The sequence below is a fragment of the Schistocerca gregaria genome, unplaced genomic scaffold (assembly GCF_023897955.1).
Source record: "Schistocerca gregaria isolate iqSchGreg1 unplaced genomic scaffold, iqSchGreg1.2 ptg000066l, whole genome shotgun sequence".
Lineage (NCBI taxonomy): Eukaryota > Metazoa > Arthropoda > Insecta > Orthoptera > Acrididae > Schistocerca > Schistocerca gregaria.
Window position 1 is genome coordinate 14,789,485 of NW_026061707.1, and position 22,595 is coordinate 14,812,079.

The window sequence follows — 22,595 nt, forward strand, 5'->3', positions numbered from 1 at the left end:
AGACCGGCGTTTTTTTTAAACTATTAAAACTAATGTTTATATTCTCTATTTTTACTTCTTTATTGATTTATTTTGCTGGTGTTTATGTTTTTTCTTCTAAACGTAAACATTTATTAATGGTTCTTTTGAGATTAGAATATATTGTTCTTTCTTTATTTATGTTAGTTATTGTTTTTCTTATTGAGTTTGATTATGATTATTTTTTTCCTGTTATTTTTTTAGTTTTTTCTGTTTGTGAGGGTGCTTTAGGTCTTTCTATTTTAGTTTCAATAATTCGTTCTCATGGTAATGATTTTTTTAATTCTTTTGGTTTATCTTTATGTTAAAGTATTTATTTATAACTATTTTTTGATCCCTCTTTGTTTATTAAATAATTGTTGATGGTTGGTTCATTCTTTAATGTTTCTGTCGGGTTTTGTTTTTATAATTTGTGTTTATTCATATGCTGATTTGAATATCATTAGATATTATTTTGGTATTGATTATTTTTCTTTTAGTTTAATTTTACTTAGTTTTTGGATTTGTTCTTTAATAATCACTGCTAGAGGTTCAGTTTATTTAAGTTCATATCATTCTAATTTTTTTGTTTTTATGGTTTTGATTTTAATAATTATGCTTTATTGTTCATTTGCTAGATAAAGTCTTCTTTCTTTTTATATTTTTTTTTGAGGCTAGATTAGTTCCTACTTTACTTTTAATTTTGGGTTGGGGTTATCAACCTGAGCGTTTGCAGGCTGGTGTTTATTTAATTTTTTATACTTTGGTTGCTAGATTACCTTTATTATTAGTTTTATTTAAGGTTTATGATTTTTCTAATACTTTAAATTTTCCTTTATTGGTTGATTTTGGTTCTTATTATTTTATGTTTTTGTATTTATAATTTTGACTTTTTTAGTTAAGATACCTATGTTTTTGGTTCATTTATGACTTCCTAAGGCTCATGTAGAGGCCCCTATTTCAGGTAGAATAATTCTTGCTGGTGTTTTATTAAAGTTAGGTGGTTATGGTATTTTTCGTGTTATAAAGGTTATTTCTTATTTGGGTTTAAAGTTTAATTATTTTTGATTGTCTTTAGGTTTATCTGGGGGTGTTATTGTAAGATTTATTTGTTTTCGTCAGGTTGATTTAAAGTCTTTAATTGCATATTCTTCTGTTGCTCATATAAGAATGGTTATTGGTGGATTGATGAAATTAACAATTGATCCTATAAAACGAATATCCTGAGAATCCTTCAAATTATGAATTATTGAACCTGCACATATAAATAATAATGCCTTAAATAAAGCATGAGCCAATAAATGAAAAAATGCAAGCTTTGTATAACCTATAGCCAAAATTCTTATTATTAAACCAAGTTGTCTTAAAGTAGAAAGAGCAATAATCTTCTTTAAATCAAACTCAAAATTAGCGCCCAATCCAGCCATAAATATAGTTATACAACCAATTAAAAGTAAAAATCAACCACAATTATAAGTATCCAATATTGGTCTAAAACGAATTAATAAATAAACACCAGCAGTAACAAGAGTAGAAGAATGAACTAAAGCAGAAACAGGAGTAGGAGCTGCTATAGCAGCAGGAAGTCATGAAGAGAAAGGAATCTGAGCTCTCTTAGTTATAGCTGCTAAAACAATTAATATAGTAATGAGCTTTATTTCAAAAGAATTAGAAATAAAATCATAATAATAAATATAATTTCAACCACCAAAATTTAACATTCATGCAATAGAAATTAAAATAGCAACATCACCAATACGACTAGAAAGTGCAGTTAATATACCAGCACTATAAGATTTTACATTTTGATAGTAAATAACTAAACAATAAGAAACTAAACCTAAACCATCTCAACCTAATAAAATTCTAATTAAATTAGGACTAATAATTAAAAAACCTATAGAAAGAATAAATATTAAAACAATAATAATAAAACGATTTATATTCTTTTCACCAGATATATAATCCTCTCTATAATAAATAACCAAAGAAGAAATATATATAACAAAAGATATAAAAATAAGAGATATTCAATCCAAAATTAAAGTTATAACAACTATAGAACCATTTAAATTGAAAAGCTCTCACTCAACAAAAACTCTATAATCAATTATTAAATAATAAATACCTAAAATAAAAATTATAGTTCTCGAAATAAACAAAGAAAAAAACTCAAAGAACAAATAGAAAATAAATTCACGGCCTAAGATGAAAAACTTCATATCATTGATTCCACAAAACAATATTTTTAATTAAAATACTTAAGCAAACTAAACAAAGAAATATTCACCCTTTAAACGGAGAATATTTAAAGGCAATCAATGTACAAGTAAAAGATGATATTCACGAAAATAACCAAGAGAACAAGTATAAACACCAGAATAATAATTCCCATGCTGAGAATAAGAATATATATACAAAGTATAAACAGCTCTAAAAAAAAATAAAAAAATCAAAGCAAAGAATCTAAAAGAAGATCAAGATATAATTCTATTTAATAATCTAATTTCACCTACCAAATTTAAAGAAGGAGGAGCAGCCATATTTGGTGATCTTAAAAGAAATCATCATAAAGCCATTCTTGGCATCAAATTAATTATACCCTTGTTAATTAATAATCTTCGTCTACCTAAACGTTCATAAATAATATTAGATAAACAAAATAAACCAGAAGAACATAAACCTTGACCAACCATTAGAGAAAGAGAACCTACACAACCTCATCAATTCATAGTCATCAATCCACCAATAACCATTCTTATATGAGCAACAGAAGAATATGCAATTAAAGACTTTAAATCAACCTGACGAAAACAAATAAATCTTACAATAACACCCCCAGATAAACCTAAAGACAATCAAAAATAATTAAACTTTAAACCCAAATAAGAAATAACCTTTATAACACGAAAAATACCATAGCCACCTAACTTTAATAAAACACCAGCAAGAATTATTCTACCTGAAATAGGGGCCTCTACATGAGCCTTAGGAAGTCATAAATGAACCAAAAACATAGGTATCTTAACTAAAAAAGCCAAAATTATAAATACATAAAACATAAAATAATAAGAACCAAAATCAACCAATAAAGGAAAATATAAAGTATTAGAAAAATCATAAACCTTAAATAAAACTAATAATAAAGGTAATCTAGCAACCAAAGTATAAAAAATTAAATAAACACCAGCCTGCAAACGCTCAGGTTGATAACCCCAACCCAAAATTAAAAGTAAAGTAGGAACTAATCTAGCCTCAAAAAAAATATAAAAAGAAAGAAGACTTAATCTAGCAAATGAACAATAAAGCATAATTATTAAAATCAAAACCATAAAAACAAAAAAATTAGAATGATATGAACTTAAATAAACTGAACCTCTAGCAGTGATTATTAAAGAACAAATCCAAAAACTAAGTAAAATTAAACTAAAAGAAAAATAATCAATACCAAAATAATATCTAATTATATTCAAATCAGCATATGAATAAACACAAATTTTAAAAACAAAACCCGACAGAAACATTAAAGAATGAACCAACCATCAACAATTATTTAATAAACAAAGAGGGATCAAAAAAATAGTTATAAATAAATACTTTAACATAAAGATAAACCAAAAGAATTAAAAAAATCATTACCATGAGAACGAATTATTGAAACTAAAATAGAAAGACCTAAAGCACCCTCACAAACAGAAAAAACTAAAAAAATAACAGGAAAAAAATAATCATAATCAAACTCAATAAGAAAAACAATAACTAACATAAATAAAGAAAGAACAATATATTCTAATCTCAAAAGAACCATTAATAAATGTTTACGTTTAGAAGAAAAAACATAAACACCAGCAAAATAAATCAATAAAGAAGTAAAAATAGAGAATATAAACATTAGTTTTAATAGTTTAAAAAAAACGCCGGTCTTGTAAACCATAAATAAGTCCAGCCCCCACTTTTAAAACTTCAGAGGTGGAAAAGCTTCCATCATCGGTCCCCAAAACCGGTATTTTAAATAAACTAACCCCTGAAATGATCAAAATAATAATTATATCATTATCAAATGTAATAAATATTAATTTTATTAAATTAAGACACCCAATATCAATAATGCTTTTTATTATCCTTCAAACCTTCCTAGTTGGATTAATAACAGGAACAATAATAGAAAGATATTGATTATCATATATTTTATTTTTAACATTTCTTGGTGGTATACTAGTATTATTTATTTACATTACAAGAATTGCATCAAACGAAATATTTCAGCCTAAATCAATCACTATAATTATTACATTAATAATGTGAGTATTTATCATATTAATATTAATTATTCTAGATATATCTATATTTATAGACTTTTTCAAAAACACCGAAACTATAAATATTGATAATTCAAACAATTATCAAGAAATAACAATATCTTTAGAAAAATTATATAATAGACCAACATTCATTATTACAATAATAATAATAATTTATTTATTTTTAGCACTACTAGCAGTTGTTAAAATCACCAATATTAATCAGGGACCTATTCGTAAAATAAGATAATTACTAATGAATAAACCCTTACGATTAAGACATCCTTTAATTAAAATTATTAATAACTCTTTAATTGACTTACCTGCCCCAACAAATATTTCATTTTGATGAAATTTTGGATCCCTATTAGGGTTATGTTTGGTAATTCAAATCGTAACTGGACTATTTTTAGCTATACATTATACATCAAATATTGAAATAGCATTCAGTAGTGTAGTACACATCTGCCGAGACGTAAATAATGGTTGAATTATCCGAACCTTACACGCAAATGGAGCATCTATATTTTTTATTTGTATTTACTTACATGTAGGACGGGGAATTTACTATGGATCTTATATATATATATACATACCTGAATAATTGGTACAGTGATTTTATTTTTAGTTATAGCAACTGCATTTATAGGATATGTCTTACCCTGAGGCCAAATATCTTTTTGAGGTGCAACAGTAATTACTAATTTATTATCAGCAATCCCATACTTAGGAACAGATTTAGTCCAATGAGTATGAGGAGGATTCGCTGTTGATAATGCAACATTAAATCGATTCTTCACATTCCATTTTGTATTACCATTTATTATTGCTGCTATAGCAGCAATTCATTTATTTTTTCTTCACCAAACAGGATCTAATAATCCTCTTGGACTAAATGGAGATATTGAAAAAATTCCATTCCATCCATACTTTACCTTTAAGGATTCTATTACATTTGTAATAATAACATCATTATTAATTATACTATGTTTAATTAATCCTTACCTATTAGGAGATCCAGATAACTTTGTACCTGCCAACCCATTAGTAACACCAGTTCACATTCAACCAGAATGATATTTCCTATTTGCATATGCAATTCTACGATATATCCCTAATAAGTTAGGAGGTGTTATTGCATTATTTTTATCAATTAGAATCTTAATAATTTTACCATTTTATAATAAAACACCATTCCGAGGCATTCAATTTTACCCTATTAATCAAATTTTATTCTGAATTATAGTAGTTGTTGTATGCTTACTAACGTGAATTGGTAAACGACCTGTTGAAGAACCTTATATTATAACAGGTCAAATCTTAACAATTATTTACTTCACATATTTCTTAATTAATGTCCATGTCGCAAACGCATGAGATAAATTAATTAAGGAATAAAGTTAATTAGCTTAGGAAAAGCATATGTTTTGAAAACATAAAATTAGAAGTTTAACTCTTCTATTAACTTTTCTCAAAAAATTTCACTAAACAAATGAGATAAATAAAATCTTTAAACCAACAAAGAAAATAAAAAAATTCAAAGATAAAGGTAAAAAACTTTTTCAAGCTAAGTACATTAATTTATCATAACGGAACCGTGGTAATGTTCCACGAACCCAAATAAAACCAAAAGATATAATAGCAAGCTTAATAAAAAATATAAAAGAATAAAAATCACAGCCCAAAAAAATTAAAGCCAATAACATTCTTATGAAGACAATTCTAGTATATTCAGCTAAAAAAATTAAAGTAAAACCACCCGCACCATACTCAAATTAAATCCTGAAACTAACTCAGATTCCCCTTCAGCAAAATCAAAAGGAGTACGATTAGTTTCAGCTAAGCAAGAAGCAAAACAAGCTAAAGCTAAAGGAAAAGAAATAATAATATATCAACAATAAAGCTGATAGTTTATAAAATCAAACATATTAAAACTACCAATTAAAATAATTAAAGACAATAAAATTAAAGCTAAACTAACTTCATAAGAAATTGTTTGAGCAACAGAACGAAGAGAACCTAATAATGAATAATTTGAATTAGAAGATCAACCAGCAATTATAACAGTATAAACACCTAATCTAGTACAACATAAAAAAAATAAAAATCCATAAGAAAAAGAACACATATAAGTTAAATAAGGAAAAATTACTCAAACGGCTAAAGAAATCATTAAATTAAAAACAGGGGAAAAATAATAAAGTAGGTAATTAGATATAATAGGAATTGGCTGCTGCTTACAAATTAACTTAATAGCATCTCTAAATGGCTGAGGAATTCCAACAAAACCTACCTTATTTGGACCCTTTCGAATCTGAATATAACCTAAAACCTTACGCTCTAATAAAGTTAAAAAGGCAACACTAATTAAAACACAAATAACCAATAAAAGAAAATTCAAAATAAATATAAATAAATCATAAAGTATCAATACTATTTGTAGAAAAAATCTACATAAATGAATTCTAAATTCAACACATTAATCTGTCAAAATAGTAAATAAATTAATATTAATCAATATAACAAAAAATATTTTAACCATATGGTCCTTTCGTACTAATATGGATTAACAATCTTAGGATAGAAACCGACCTGGCTCACGCCGGTCTGAACTCAGATCATGTAAGAATTTAAAGGTCGAACAGACCTAATCATTGTGCTCCTGCACCCAAAATTTTTCTTAATCCAACATCGAGGTCGCAATCTGCTTTGTCGATATGAGCTCTCAAAAACAATTACGCTGTTATCCCTAAGGTAACTTAATCTTATGATCATAAATTATGGATCAAAATAACAAACATAAATAAATGATATAATAATGAAGAGTTTATCTATTCTTCATGTCACCCCAACAAAACATCATCATTAAATATAGAAAGACAAACAAAAAACTATATAAAAGTAAAATGTCAAGCTCTATAGGGTCTTCTCGTCCTAAAGAAGAATTTAAGCCTTTTGACTCAAAAGTTAAATTCAAAAATTTATTAAGAGACAGTTGATTTCTCGTCAAGCCATTCATTCCAGCCACTAATTAAGAGACTAATGATTATGCTACCTTTGCACGGTCAAAATACCGCGGCTCTTTAAAAATACGCTCAGTGAGCAGGCCAGACCTCAAAATATAAACAAGAGGACATGTTTTTGATAAACAGGCGGAAATCAATTTTGCCTAGTTCCTTATAATAAGTTCACAAGGTAAAAATTTCATACAAATAAATATACTAATTCTATCATTATTACAAAAATTTTAAAATTAAATTAATAATCTTAATAAAAAACCTAAAATATTTATAAAATCAAAATAAAAAATAATGAACTAAAACGTAATCTTAAAGATAGCTGGTTTAAAGCTTACTATTATATTTCTATAAAATAAATTAATGGTTATTAACTTCAAAGCTTATCCCTTAAAGAATAAATAAGTTAATATTTTTACTTAAAAAATTAAATAAAAACAAATAACTTTAAAAAATTAAATTTTTTCTTAAGAAACTAGATATCTTGGGAAACGATTAACATCTCATTTCTATAAATAATTTAATAATAATTATGATACATTAACTATAAATTATTTATAAATCAACCCAAATCGAGACAAGTAAAATAAATACTAAAATTTTGATAAACCCTGATACAAAAGGTACAATATATAAAATCTACTTAAAAAAATTTAAAATAATATTTCATAAAACACTCACATTACCAATAAACTATAATTTAAAAAATCAATTCTATAAAATATACTAAGACAAAAATACAATAAAATTATTTATATTAAATAATTAAATAAACAAAAAATAAATATAATAAAATAAATAATCAAGATATCCTGATTTGCACAGAAAAATTTTCAGTGTAAATGAAACACTTTACTAATAAGTTATATCTTGAAACTCTTCCTAGATACACTTTCCAGTACATCTACTATGTTACGACTTATCTCATCTAAATTGAAGCTACTTTAAAATAAAATAGAATAATCAATAATGAGAGCGACGGGCGATGTGTACACATCTCAGAGCCAATATCAGTTAAATTAAATAAATTAAATTACTATCAAATCCACCTTCATTAACAGTATTTCACTATCAAATCCGTTATAAACAAAAATCTATTGTAACCCACCTCCTCTTAACTATAAGCTGCACCTTGACCTGAAATATTTTATAATTATAAATCTTGAGAATTATAACTCTAAAAAGATTCTCTGATAACGGAGATATACAAACAAATAAATTAAGTAGAGTAAATCGTGTATTATCAATCATGGGGTAGGTTCCTCTGAATGGAATGAGATACCGCCAAATTCTTTGGGTTTAAAGACCTTAACTAATAGTACCCTGGTAAATATAATTAACATTTAAAATAATAGGGTATCTAATCCTAGTTTATTATTTAAATTTCACAGATTCATAAAAAGGGCCACAAATAAATTTTAACATTTCACCTTACAAATTTATATTTCAACCCTAATAATATAAACAACTGTTTTAACCAATAATATTCACTTGTATCAATCGTATAACCGCGGCTGCTGGCACGAATTATGCCGATAATAAATCAATTGCTAAATCCAAAATCACTTGATAATTAAATCTAATTACTGCAAAAAGAACATTTAGTCTAACAAAACTTACATATAATACAAAGAAAAAGTGAATAAACAAGCAAGAATAAAACTTTTAAAAATATAAAATAAGAAAATTTTAAATCTATTAATTCAGGAAAAAATAAAAGATTCAAATATTGAAAGAAAAAAAAAGAAAAAAACCACAAACATTAACAAAAAAAAAAGAAACGCCCCTATGTATGACCACAACAACTTCTCTATTATATATAATTAAAGATTAATATGGAACATGTATAGCAATAAATGTATTATATTCTTTCTTATTTAATCTTTCTTTTCACTAATAAATAAATAAAGATTAAATAATATAATAAAAATATTTTTTACAATTATGTAATTTAATATAATATGTTATTAATATGAATTCTTTTTTATATTAAGTTAACTTTCATATATATTAGTTAAATAATCTAATTATAGATAATTTACATAATTATATTATTATAATTAATATAATTATTTATATTAATTATAATATTTTATATTTAAATTAATAATTTTATTTATTATATCCAATTATAATAATATTAAATATTAAATTACATATTATTATATATATTATATTATAATAACCTATTTTAAGCTAAAAACATAAGTAGCTATAATCCTAGGTAAATAATTGCATTAAAATAATCAATTGATGATGGTAAGATGAACTTATAATACTTTAATTTCAATTAAATGTAATATATTAATATAAATTATTTATTATATATATATATATATATATAAAAAATAAAATGAGCAGGATAAATTAATCCTAATTAAACAAAATAATACATAAAAGAATTTCAAAAAAAAACTTTCGATTTATATATTAAATAAATGAAGTGCCTGATTAAAGGGTTACCTTGATAGGGTAAATAAAGTAAATAAAATTACCTTCATTAAAATTACATAAGATAGAATTAAACTACCTCCTTTAGTATCAAAAACTAACATGCATCATACACCTTAATGTAAAAAGGTAAGCTAAACAAGCTAATGGGTTCATACCCCATTTATAGAGGTATCAATCCTCTCCTTTTTAATGACCAACAACTCTACAAAACTTCTCTTCCTATCAACATTAATGATAGGAACGATCCTGTCCATTTCATCAAATTCCTGATTTGGGGTTTGAATAGGACTTGAGATCAACTTACTTTCATTTATTCCGCTCCTAACAAGAAATAAAAATATAATAATAAATGAATCATCAATTAAATATTTTATTGTCCAAGCAATAGCATCGACAATATTATTATTTTCAATTTTGCTGATTCAAATAAAATATCCCATGGGATGGGAAACAGAATTTATCCCATCAATAATAATTAGATCTAGACTATTAATAAAGATTGGAGCTGCACCTTTCCATTTCTGATTTCCAGAAGTTATAGGAGCATCAAGATGAAATAATTGTTTAACATTAATAACATGACAAAAAATCGCCCCAATTATGGTCTTATCTTATTGTATTCAATTAAGAACTTTTATTTGAACAATTATTATCTTAAGAATTATTATTGGGGCAATAGGAGGTTTAAATCAAACATCCTTACGACAACTTTTAGCATATTCATCAATCAGACATCTAGGTTGAATAATTAGATCATTAACAGTCAGAGAAAACATCTGAGAACTATACTTCATTATTTACTCACTATTAAGATTAATTATAGTTTTATTATTTAAGCAAATAAATTTATTTTTCATAAATCAAATTTATTCAGCCAGAAATATAAAAACCGAAATTAAATTCATAATATTCTTATCTTTATTATCTTTAGGTGGACTACCACCATTCCTTGGATTCTTACCAAAATGAATTGTAATACAATCATTAATAGAAAACAATATAACAACTATTATAACTATTATAGTTGTATTAACTACAATTACACTCTACTACTATATACGTATTAGATTCTCAGCTCTAATTATATCATACACAGAAAATTCGTGATCTATAAAGATAAAGTCCCAAAAATCAAGAATCATTCTTCCTATAACAGTAATAATTTCAACAATAGGATTGATTTCAACATCAACCTTAATTTCATTATTCTAAGGACTTTAGACGTAGAATTTGACACTTATATAACACCAGAACAAGACCTAGAAAATGATGGATTCCGACTACTAGATGTAGATAACCGAACAATCCTACCAATAAATACAGAAGTACGAGTATTAACAAGAGCATCAGATGTTCTACACTCATGAGCAGTTCCTGCATTAGGGGTTAAAATTGATGCAACGCCAGGTCGGTTAAATCAAGGAACATTCACAATAAATCGACCTGGATTATTCTTTGGACAATGCTCAGAAATCTGTGGAGCAAACCACAGATTTATACCAATTGTAATTGAAAGAACTTCAGTAAATTTATTTATTAAGTGATTATCTAAGATAATTTAAGGAGTTAGTTAAAATAAATAACATTAGAGTGTCAATCTAAAGTAACTAAAAAAAATTAGTACACCTTGAAATTCATCAGATGACTGAAAGTAAGTAATGGTCTCTTAAACCAAATAATAGTAAATTAACGACTACTTCTGATGGGGAAATTATATCCAAATCCCTCAAATATCCCCTCTTATATGATTCTCACTATTCATTATATTTTCAGCTACATTAATCTTGTTTAATCAAATAAACTTCTTCTCATTTAAACCTAACCTTATTAAAAGAGCAGAAAAGGGAACAATTGAAATAAAAAACTTAAATTGAAAATGATAACAAATCTATTCTCAACATTTGACCCATCAACTAACATCTTTAATTTATCATAAAATTGAACTAGAACATTTCTAGGACTATTATTAATCCCATCACTATTTTGACTTACACCATCACGAATTAACATTATCTGAAATAAACTAAATTTAACCTTACATAATGAATTTAAAACACTTCTTGGACCAAAATCATTTAATGGAACAACATTCATTTTCATCTCAATTTTTATTATAATATTATTTAACAATTTCATAGGATTATTCCCTTATATTTTTACTAGAACAAGACATTTAGCATTAACATTTGCAATTGCCCTACCTATATGGCTAAGATTTATATTATTTGGATGAATTAACCATACTAATCATATATTTACACACCTTGTACCACAAGGTACACCGCCTGCATTAATATCATTTATAGTACTAATTGAAACAATTAGTAATGTTATTCGACCAGGTACATTAGCAGTACGGTTGGCAGCAAATATAATTGCAGGACACTTATTATTAACCTTATTAGGAAACACAGGACCATCTATAGCAATAAACTTAATCTCATTACTAATTATTGGACAAATACTTCTATTAATTCTAGAATCAGCAGTAGCAATAATTCAAGCCTATGTTTTCTCAATTCTAAGAACTCTATATTCTAGAGAAGTATATTAAACCTATGTTAACAACTCACTCAAACCACCCATTCCACTTAGTAGACTATAGACCTTGACCATTAACAGGAGCAATTGGAGCAATAGTCCTAGTATCAGGACTAGCAAAATGATTCCACCTATTTAATATTAACTTATTCATAATTGGATTTGGAATTACCCTACTAACTATAATTCAATGATGATGAGATGTAGTACGAGAAGGAACATATCAAGGATTACATACAGGATTTGTATCAATTGGATTACGATGAGGAATAATTTTATTTATTGCATCAGAGGTATTATTTTTCGTTTCTTTTTTTTGAGCATTCTTTAGAAGAAGATTAGCACCAACAATTGAACTAGGAATACTATGACCTCCAATAGGAATTCAACCCTTTAACCCTATACAAATTCCATTACTTAATACAGCTATTCTTTTAGCATCAGGAGTAACAGTAACATGAGCACATCATAGTTTAATGGAATCTAATCATACTCAAGCACTACAAGGATTATTCTTCACAGTGTTATTAGGACTATACTTTACAATACTTCAAACATATGAATATTGAGAAGCACCTTTTACCATTGCAGATGCAGTTTATGGATCAACATTCTTTGTTGCAACAGGATTCCATGGTTTACACGTAATTATTGGAACAATCTTTTTATCAACATGTCTACTTCGACACTCAATAAATCAATTTTCACCAAGACATCACTTTGGATTTGAAGCAGCAGCATGATACTGACACTTCGTAGACGTAGTATGATTATTCTTATATATCTCTATTTATTGATGAGGTAGATAATTGTTTTTCTAGTATAAATAGTACATTTGACTTCCAATCAGAAAGCTTGATATAAATCAAGAAAAACAATTCTAATTCTATCAACAAGAGTTTTCATTAGATTTATTATTCCAATAATTGTTATAATCCTGGCAACAACACTATCAAAAAAATTAATTAATGATCGAGAAAAAAGATCACCATTTGAATGTGGGTTTGATCCAAAAAGAGCAGCACGAATACCATTCTCAATACGATTCTTCCTAATCGCAGTAATCTTTTTAATTTTTGATGTAGAAATTGCACTAATTCTACCAATTGTAATTATTTTTAAAACTTCAGACATTATAATCTGAACAGTATCAACAATATTTTTTATTCTAGTTCTATTAGGAGGACTATACCATGAATGAAACCAAGGAGCATTACAATGAGCAGAATAAAGGGTTGTAGTTAAATATAACATTTGGGTTGTATTCAAAAAGTATTGATATTATCAATCAACCTTAAATAGAATAAGAAGCGAAATATTGCAGTCAGTTTCGACCTGGAAGATTGGTATGTACTACCCTTATTCTTATTAATTGAAGCCAAAAAGAGGCGTATTACTGTTAATAATATAATTGAACTATAATAGTTCCAATTAAGGAAATGTAAAGCCAATATGAAAGCTGCTAACTTTTTATATTAGCGGTTAAACTCCGTTAACATTTCTAAAATTTATATAGTTTAAATAAAACATTACATTTTCACTGTAAAAATAATATATCTATATTTATAAATACTTAAAAGTAAAAATACTTCCTTAACATCTTCAGTGTCACGCTCTAATTATAAGCTATTTAAGTAAACGACAAAACAATATTACCAAAATAAATATTCAAAAAATAAAAGTTAAAAGATAAATCTTGAAATTAGAATCATATCAACCTTGAATATAAGCAATTAAATAAATAAATAATCTATATAAACCTTGACCACCAAGTAATTCACCTCAACCATAATCAAATGACTTAGATGAATAATAACCTATTTTTAAAGGAATATATCTAATAAACTTAGTTGAAATAAAAGGTATAAATCATATAGAACCAGCAAATCTAACAAAAGAAAGTATACTTAAAGAAAATAAATTATGAGAAAAATCAAAATTAGAAATAAGATAACCTAAATAAGCACCTAAAATAACAACTGTAATAGTTAAAAACTTTAAATAATAAGGTAAAGCAATCACATGAGGAATAGGAAAAATTAATCAAGATAAAAGACTACCACCAAAAACAGCAACAAACAATAGACCAATTATTCCAAATGAAATATAATAACCCTTATCATCAAAAGAAAATCTAGAATAAAAATTATTATCACCAGATATTGAATAATAAAACAAACGAAAAGAATAAGAAGCAGTTAAACCAGTAGAAAAAAAATAAAGAAAAAAAATTAAACAATTAATTCATCTTAAACAAACCATCTCAAGAATTAAATCCTTTGAATAAAATCCCGCTAAAAAAAGTATTCCACACAAAGATAAACTAGAAACTGAAGTTAAAGGTATGAAAATAACAATTGATCCTATAAAACGAATATCCTGAGAATCCTTCAAATTATGAATTATTGAACCTGCACATATAAATAATAATGCCTTAAATAAAGCATGAGCCAATAAATGAAAAAATGCAAGCTTTGGATAACCTATAGCCAAAATTCTTATTATTAAACCAAGTTGTCTTAAAGTAGAAAGAGCAATAATCTTCTTTAAATCAAACTCAAAATTAGCGCCCAATCCAGCCATAAATATAGTTATACAACCAATTAAAAGTAAAAATCAACCACAATTATAAGTATCCAATATTGGTCTAAAACGAATTAATAAATAAACACCAGCAGTAACAAGAGTAGAAGAATGAACTAAAGCAGTAACAGGAGTAGGAGCTGCTATAGCAGCAGGAAGTCATGAAGAGAAAGGAATCTGAGCTCTCTTAGTTATAGCTGCTAAAACAATTAATATAGTAATGAGCTTTATTTCAAAAGAATTAGAAATAAAATCATAATAATAAATATAATTTCAACCACCAAAATTTAACATTCATGCAATAGAAATTAAAATAGCAACATCACCAATATGATTAGAAAGTGCAGTTAATATACCAGCACAATAAGATTTTACATTTTGATAATAAATAACTAAACAATAAGAAACTAAACCTAAACCATCTCAACCTAATAAAATTCTAATTAAATTAGGACTAATAATTAAAAAACCTATAGAAAGAATAAATATTAAAACAATAATAATAAAACGATTTATATTCTTTTCACCAGATATATAATCCTCTCTATAATAAATAACCAAAGAAGAAATATATATAACAAAAGATATAAAAATAAGAGATATTCAATCCAAAATTAAAGTTATAACAACTATAGAACCATTTAAATTGAAAAGCTCTCACTCAACAAAAACTCTATAATCAATTATTAAATAATAAATACCTAACATAAAAATTATAGTTCTCGAAATAAACAAAGAAAAAAAACTCAAAGAACAAATAGAAAATAAATTCACGGCCTAAGATGAAAAACTTCAGATCATTGATTCCACAAAACAATATTTTTAATTAAAATACTTAAGCAAACTAAACAAAGAAATATTCACCCTTTAAACAGAGAATATTTAAAGGCAATCAATGTAAAAGTAAAAGATGATATTCACGAAAATAACCAAGAGAACAAGTATAAACACCAGAATAATAATTCCCATGCTGAGAATAAGAAAATATATACAAAGTATAAACAGCTCTAAAAAAAGATAAAAAAATCAAACCAAAGAATCTTCATAAATAATATTAGATAAACAAAATAAACCAGAAGAACATAAACCATGACCAACCATTAGAGAAAGAGAACCTACACAACCTCATCAATTCATAGGCATCAATCCACCAATAACCATTCTTATATGAGCAACAGAAGAATATGCAATTAAAGACTTTAAATCAACCTGACGAAAACAAATAAATCTTACAATAACACCCCCAGATAAACCTAAAGACAATCAAAAATAATTAAACTTTAAACCCAAATTAGAATTAACCTTTATAACACGAAAAATACCATAACCACCTAACTTTAATAAAACACCAGCAAGAATTATTCTACCTGAAATAGGGGCCTCTACATGAGCCTTAGGAAGTCATAAATGAACCAAAAACATAGGTATCTTAACTAAAAAAGTCAAAATTATAAATACATAAAACATAAAATAATAAGAACCAAAATCAACCAATAAAGGAAAATATAAAGTATTAGAAAAATCATAAACCTTAAATAAAACTAATAATAAAGGTAATCTAGAAACCAAAGTATAAAAAATTAAATAAACACCAGCCTGCAAACGCTCAGGTTGATAACCCCAACCCAAAATTAAAAGTAAAGTGGGAACTAATCTAGCCTCAAAAAAAATATAAAAAGAAAGAAGACTTAATCTAGCAAATGAACAAAAAAGCATAATTATTAAAATCAAAACCATAAAAACAAAAAAATTAGAATGATATGAACTTAAATAAACTGACCCTCTAGCAGTGATTATTAAAGAACAAATCCAAAAACTAAGTAAAATTAAACTAAAAGAAAAATAATCAATACCAAAATAATATCTAATTATATTCAAATCAGCATATGAATAAACACAAATTATAAAAACAAAACCCGACAGAAACATTAAAGAATGAACCAACCATCAACAATTATTTAATAAACAAAGAGGGATCAAAAAAATAGTTATAAATAAATACTTTAACATAAAGATAAACCAAAAGAATTAAAAAAATCATTACCATGAGAACGAATTATTGAAACTAAAATAGAAAGACCTAAAGCACCCTCACAAACAGAAAAAACTAAAAAAATAACAGGAAAGAAATAATCATAATCAAACTCAATAAGAAAAACAATAACTAACATAAATAAAGAAAGAACAATATATTCTAATCTCAAAAGAACCATTAATAAATGTTTACGTTTAGAAGAAAAAACATAAACACCAGCAAAATAAATCAATAAAGAAGTAAAAATAGAGAATATAAACATTAGTTTTAATAGTTTAAAAAAAACGCCGGTCTTGTAAACCGGAAATAAGTCCAGCCCCCACTTTTAAAACTTCAGAGGTGGAAAAGCTTCCATCATCGGTCCCCAAAACCGGTATTTTAAATAAACTAACCCCTGAAATGATCAAAATAATAATTATATCATTATCAAATGTAATAAATATTAATTTTATTAAATTAAGACACCCAATATCAATAATGCTTTTTATTATCCTTCAAACCTTCCTAGTTGGATTAATAACAGGAACAATAATAGAAAGATATTGATTATCATATATTTTATTTTTAACATTTCTTGGTGGTATACTAGTATTATTTATTTACATTACAAGAATTGCATCAAACGAAATATTTCAGCCTAAATCAATCACTATAATTATTACATTAATAATGTGAGTATTTATCATATTAATATTAATTATTCTAGATATATCTATATTTATAGACTTTTTCAAAAACACCGAAACTATAAATATTGATAATTCAATCAATTATCAAGAAATAACAATATCTTTAGAATAATTATATAATAGACCAACATTCATTATTACAATAATAATAATAATTTATTTATTTTTAGCACTACTAGCAGTTGTTAAAATCACCAATATTAATCAGGGACCTATTCATAAAATAAGATAATTACTAATGAATAAACCCTTACGATTAAGACATCCTTTAATTAAAATTATTAATAACTCTTTAATTGACTTACCTGCCCCAACAAATATTTCATTTTGATGAAATTTTGGATCCCTATTAGGGTTATGTTTGGTAATTCAAATCGTAACTGGACTATTTTTAGCTATACATTATACATCAAATATTGAAATAGCATTCAGTAGTGTAGTACACATCTGCCGAGACGTAAATAATGGTTGAATTATCCGAACCTTACACGCAAATGGAGCATCTATATTTTTTATTTGTATTTACTTACATGTAGGACGGGGAATTTACTATGGATCTTATATATATATACATACCTGAATAATTGGTACAGTGATTTTATTTTTAGTTATAGCAACTGCATTTATAGGAAATGTCTTACCCTGAGGCCAAATATCTTTTTGAGGTGCAACAGTAATTACTAATTTATTATCAGCAATCCCATACTTAGGAACAGATTTAGTCCAATGAGTATGAGGAGGATTCGCTGTTGATAATGCAACATTAAATCGATTCTTCACATTCCATTTTGTATTACCATTTATTATTGCTGCTATAGCAGCAATTCATTTATTTTTTCTTCACCAAACAGGATCTAATAATCCTCTTGGACTAAATGGAGATATTGAAAAAATTCCATTCCATCCATACTTTACCTTTAAGGATTCTATTACATTTGTAATAATAACATCATTATTAATTATACTATGTTTAATTAATCCTTACCTATTAGGAGATCCAGATAACTTTGTACCTGCCAACCCATTAGTAACACCAGTTCACATTCAACCAGAATGATATTTCCTATTTGCATATGCAATTCTACGATCTATCCCTAATAAGTTAGGAGGTGTTATTGCATTATTTTATCAATTAGAATCTTAATAATTTTACCATTTTATAATAAAACACCATTCCGAGGCATTCAATTTTACCCTATTAATCAAATTTTATTCTGAATTATAGTAGTTGTTGTATGCTTACTAACGTGAATTGGTAAACGACCTGTTGAAGAACCTTATATTATAACAGGTCAAATCTTAACAATTATTTACTTCACATATTTCTTAATTAATGTCCATGTCGCAAACGCATGAGATAAATTAATTAAGGAATAAAGTTAATTAGCTTAGGAAAAGCATATGTTTTGAAAACATAAAATTAGAAGTTTAACTCTTCTATTAACTTTTCTCAAAAAATTTCACTAAACAAATGAGATAAATAAAATCTTTAAACCAACAAAGAAAATAAAAAAATTCAAAGATAAAGGTAAAAAACTTTTTCAAGCTAAGTACATTAATTTATCATAACGGAACCGTGGTAATGTTCCACGAACCCAAATAAAACCAAAAGATATAATAGCAAGCTTAATAAAAAATATAAAAGAATAAAAATCACCGCCCAAAAAAATTAAAGCCAATAACATTCTTATGAAGACAATTCTAGTATATTCAGCTAAAAAAATTAAAGTAAAACCACCCGCACCATACTCAATATTAAATCCTGAAACTAACTCAGATTCCCCTTCAGCAAAATCAAAAGGAGTACGATTAGTTTCAGCTAAGCAAGAAGCAAAACAAGCTAAAGCTAAAGGAAAAGAAATAATAATAAATCAACAATAAAGCTGATAGTTTATAAAATCAAACATATTAAAACTACCAATTAAAATAATTAAAGACAATAAAATTAAAGCTAAACTAACTTCATAAGAAATTGTTTGAGCAACAGAACGAAGAGAACCTAATAATGAATAATTTGAATTAGAAGATCAACCAGCAATTATAACAGTATAAACACCTAATCTAGTACAACATAAAAAAAATAAAAATCCATAAGAAAAAGAACACATATAAGTTAAATAAGGAAAAATTACTCAAACGGCTAAAGAAATCATTAAATTAAAAACAGGGGAAAAATAATAAAGTAGGTAATTAGATATAATAGGAATTGGCTGCTCCTTACAAATTAACTTAATAGCATCTCTAAATGGCTGAGGAATTCCAACAAAACCTACCTTATCTGGACCCTTTCGAATCTGAATATAACCTAAAACCTTACGCTCTAATAAAGTTAAAAAGGCAACACTAATTAAAACACAAATAACCAATAAAAGAAAATTCAAAATAAATATAAATAAATCATAAAGTATCAATACTATTTGTAGAAAAAATCTACATAAATGAATTCTAAATTCAACACATTAATCTGTCAAAATAGTAAATAAATTAATATTAATCAATATAACAAAAAATATTTTAATCATATGGTCCTTTCGTACTAATATGGATTAACAATCTTAGGATAGAAACCGACCTGGCTCACGCCGGTCTGAACTCAGATCATGTAAGAATTTAAAGGTCGAACAGACCTAATCATTGGGCTCCTGCACCAAAAATTTTTCTTAATCCAACATCGAGGTCGCAATCTGCTTTGTCGATATGAGCTCTCAAAAACAATTACGCTGTTATCCCTAAGGTAACTTAATCTTATGATCATAAATTATGGATCAAAATAACAAACATAAATAAATGATATAATAATGAAGAGTTTATCTATTCTTCATGTCACCCCAACAAAACATCATCATTAAATATAGAAAGACAAACAAAAAACTATATAAAAGTAAAATGTCAACCTCTATAGGGTCTTCTCGTCCTAAAGAAGAATTTAAGCCTTTTGACTCAAAAGTTAAATTCAAAAATTTATTAAGAGACAGTTGATTTCTCGTCAAGCCATTCATTCCAGCCACTAATTAAGAGACTAATGATTATGCTACCTTTGCACGGTCAAAATACCGCGGCTCTTTAAAAATACGCTCAGTGAGCAGGCCAGACCTCAAAATATAAACAAGAGGACATGTTTTTGATAAACAGGCGGAAATCAATTTTGCCTAGTTCCTTATAATAAGTTCACAAGGTAAAAATTTCATACAAATAAATATACTAATTCTATCATTATTACAAAAATTTTAAAATTAAATTAATAATCTTAATAAAAAACTTAAAATATTTATAAAATCAAAATAAAAAATAATGAACTAAAACGTAATCTTAAAGATAGCTGGTTTAAAGCTTACTATTATATTTCTATAAAATAAATTAATGGTTATTAACTTCAAAGCTTATCCCTTAAAGAATAAATAAGTTAATATTTTTACTTAAAAAATTAAATAAAAACAAATAACTTTAAAAAATTAAATTTTTTCTTAAGAAACTAGATATCTTGGGAAACGATTAACATCTCATTTCTATAAATAATTTAATAATAATTATGATACATTAACTATAAATTATTTATAAATCAACCCAAATCGAGACAAGTAAAATAAATACTAAAATTTTGATAAACCCTGATACAAAAGGTACAATAAATAAAATCTACTTAAAAAAATTTAAAATAATATTTCATAAAACACTTACAATACACCAATAAACTATAATTTATAAAATCAATTCTATAAAATATACTAAGACAAAAATACAATAAAATTATTTATATTAAATAATTAAATAAACAAAAAATAAATATAATAAAATAAATAATCAAGATATCCTGATTTGCACAGAAAAATTTTCAGTGTAAATGAAACACTTTACTAATAAGTTATATCTTGAAACTCTTCCTAGATACACTTTCCAGTACATCTACTATGTTACGACTTATCTCATCTAAATTGAAGCTACTTTAAAATAAAATAGAATAATCAATAATGAGAGCGACGGGCGATGTGTACACATCTCAGAGCCAATATCAGTTAAATTAAATAAATTAAATTACTATCAAATCCACCTTCATTAACAGTATTTCACTATCAAATCCGTTATAAACAAAAATCTATTGTAACCCACCTCCTCTTAACTATAAGCTGCACCTTGACCTGAAATATTTTATAATTATAAATCTTGAGAATTATTACTCTATAAAGATTCTCTGATAACGGAGATATACAAACAAATAAATTAAGTAGAGTAAATCGTGTATAATCAATCATGGGGTAGGTTCCTCTGAATGGAATGAGATACCGCCAAATTCTTTGGGTTTAAAGACCTTAACTAATAGTATGCTGGTAAATATAATTAACATTTAAAATAATAGGGTATCTAATCCTAGTTTATTATTTAAATTTCACAGATTCATAAAAAGGGCCACAAATAAATTTTAACATTTCACCTTACAAATTTATATTTCAACCCTAATAATATAAACAACTGTTTTAACCAATAATATTCACTTGTATCAATCGTATAACCGCGGCTGCTGGCACGAATTATGCCGATACTAAATCAATTGCTAAATCCAAAATCACTTGATAATTAAATCAAATTACTGCAAAAAGAACATTTAGTCTAACAAAACTTACATATAATACAAAGAAAAAGTGAATAAACAAGCAAGAATAAAACTTTTAAAAATAAAAAATAAGAAAATTTTAAATCTATTAATTCAGGAAAAATAAAAGATTCAAATATTTAAAGAAAAAAAAAGAAAAAAACCACAAACATTAACAAAAAAAAAGAAACGCCCCTATGTATGACCACAACAACTTCTCTATTATATATAATTAAAGATTAATATGGAACATGTATAGCAATAAATGTATTATTTTCTTTCTTATTTAATCTTTCTTTTCACTAAAAAATAAAGAAAGATTAAATAATATAATAAATATATTTTATACAATTATGTAATTTAATATAATATGTTATTAATATGAATTCT

The 22,595-nt window shown here is 25.8% G+C and overlaps 1 long non-coding RNA gene across 2 annotated transcripts in view; it reads left to right on the forward strand.

The window, feature by feature from the left end:
• LOC126301330 (uncharacterized) overlaps positions 1-22,595 on the forward strand; it is a 106,416-nt gene that overhangs the window by 54,421 nt on the left and 29,400 nt on the right. The window contains exon 1 of one of the 2 annotated variants that reach the window (XR_007553044.1): positions 6,801-7,938. The exons of the other annotated variant lie outside the window; for it this stretch is intronic. This is a non-coding gene — a long non-coding RNA (uncharacterized LOC126301330). Of the gene's footprint in view, positions 1-6,800; positions 7,939-22,595 lie in introns of those variants that run through there. 2 annotated transcript variants of the gene reach the window in all.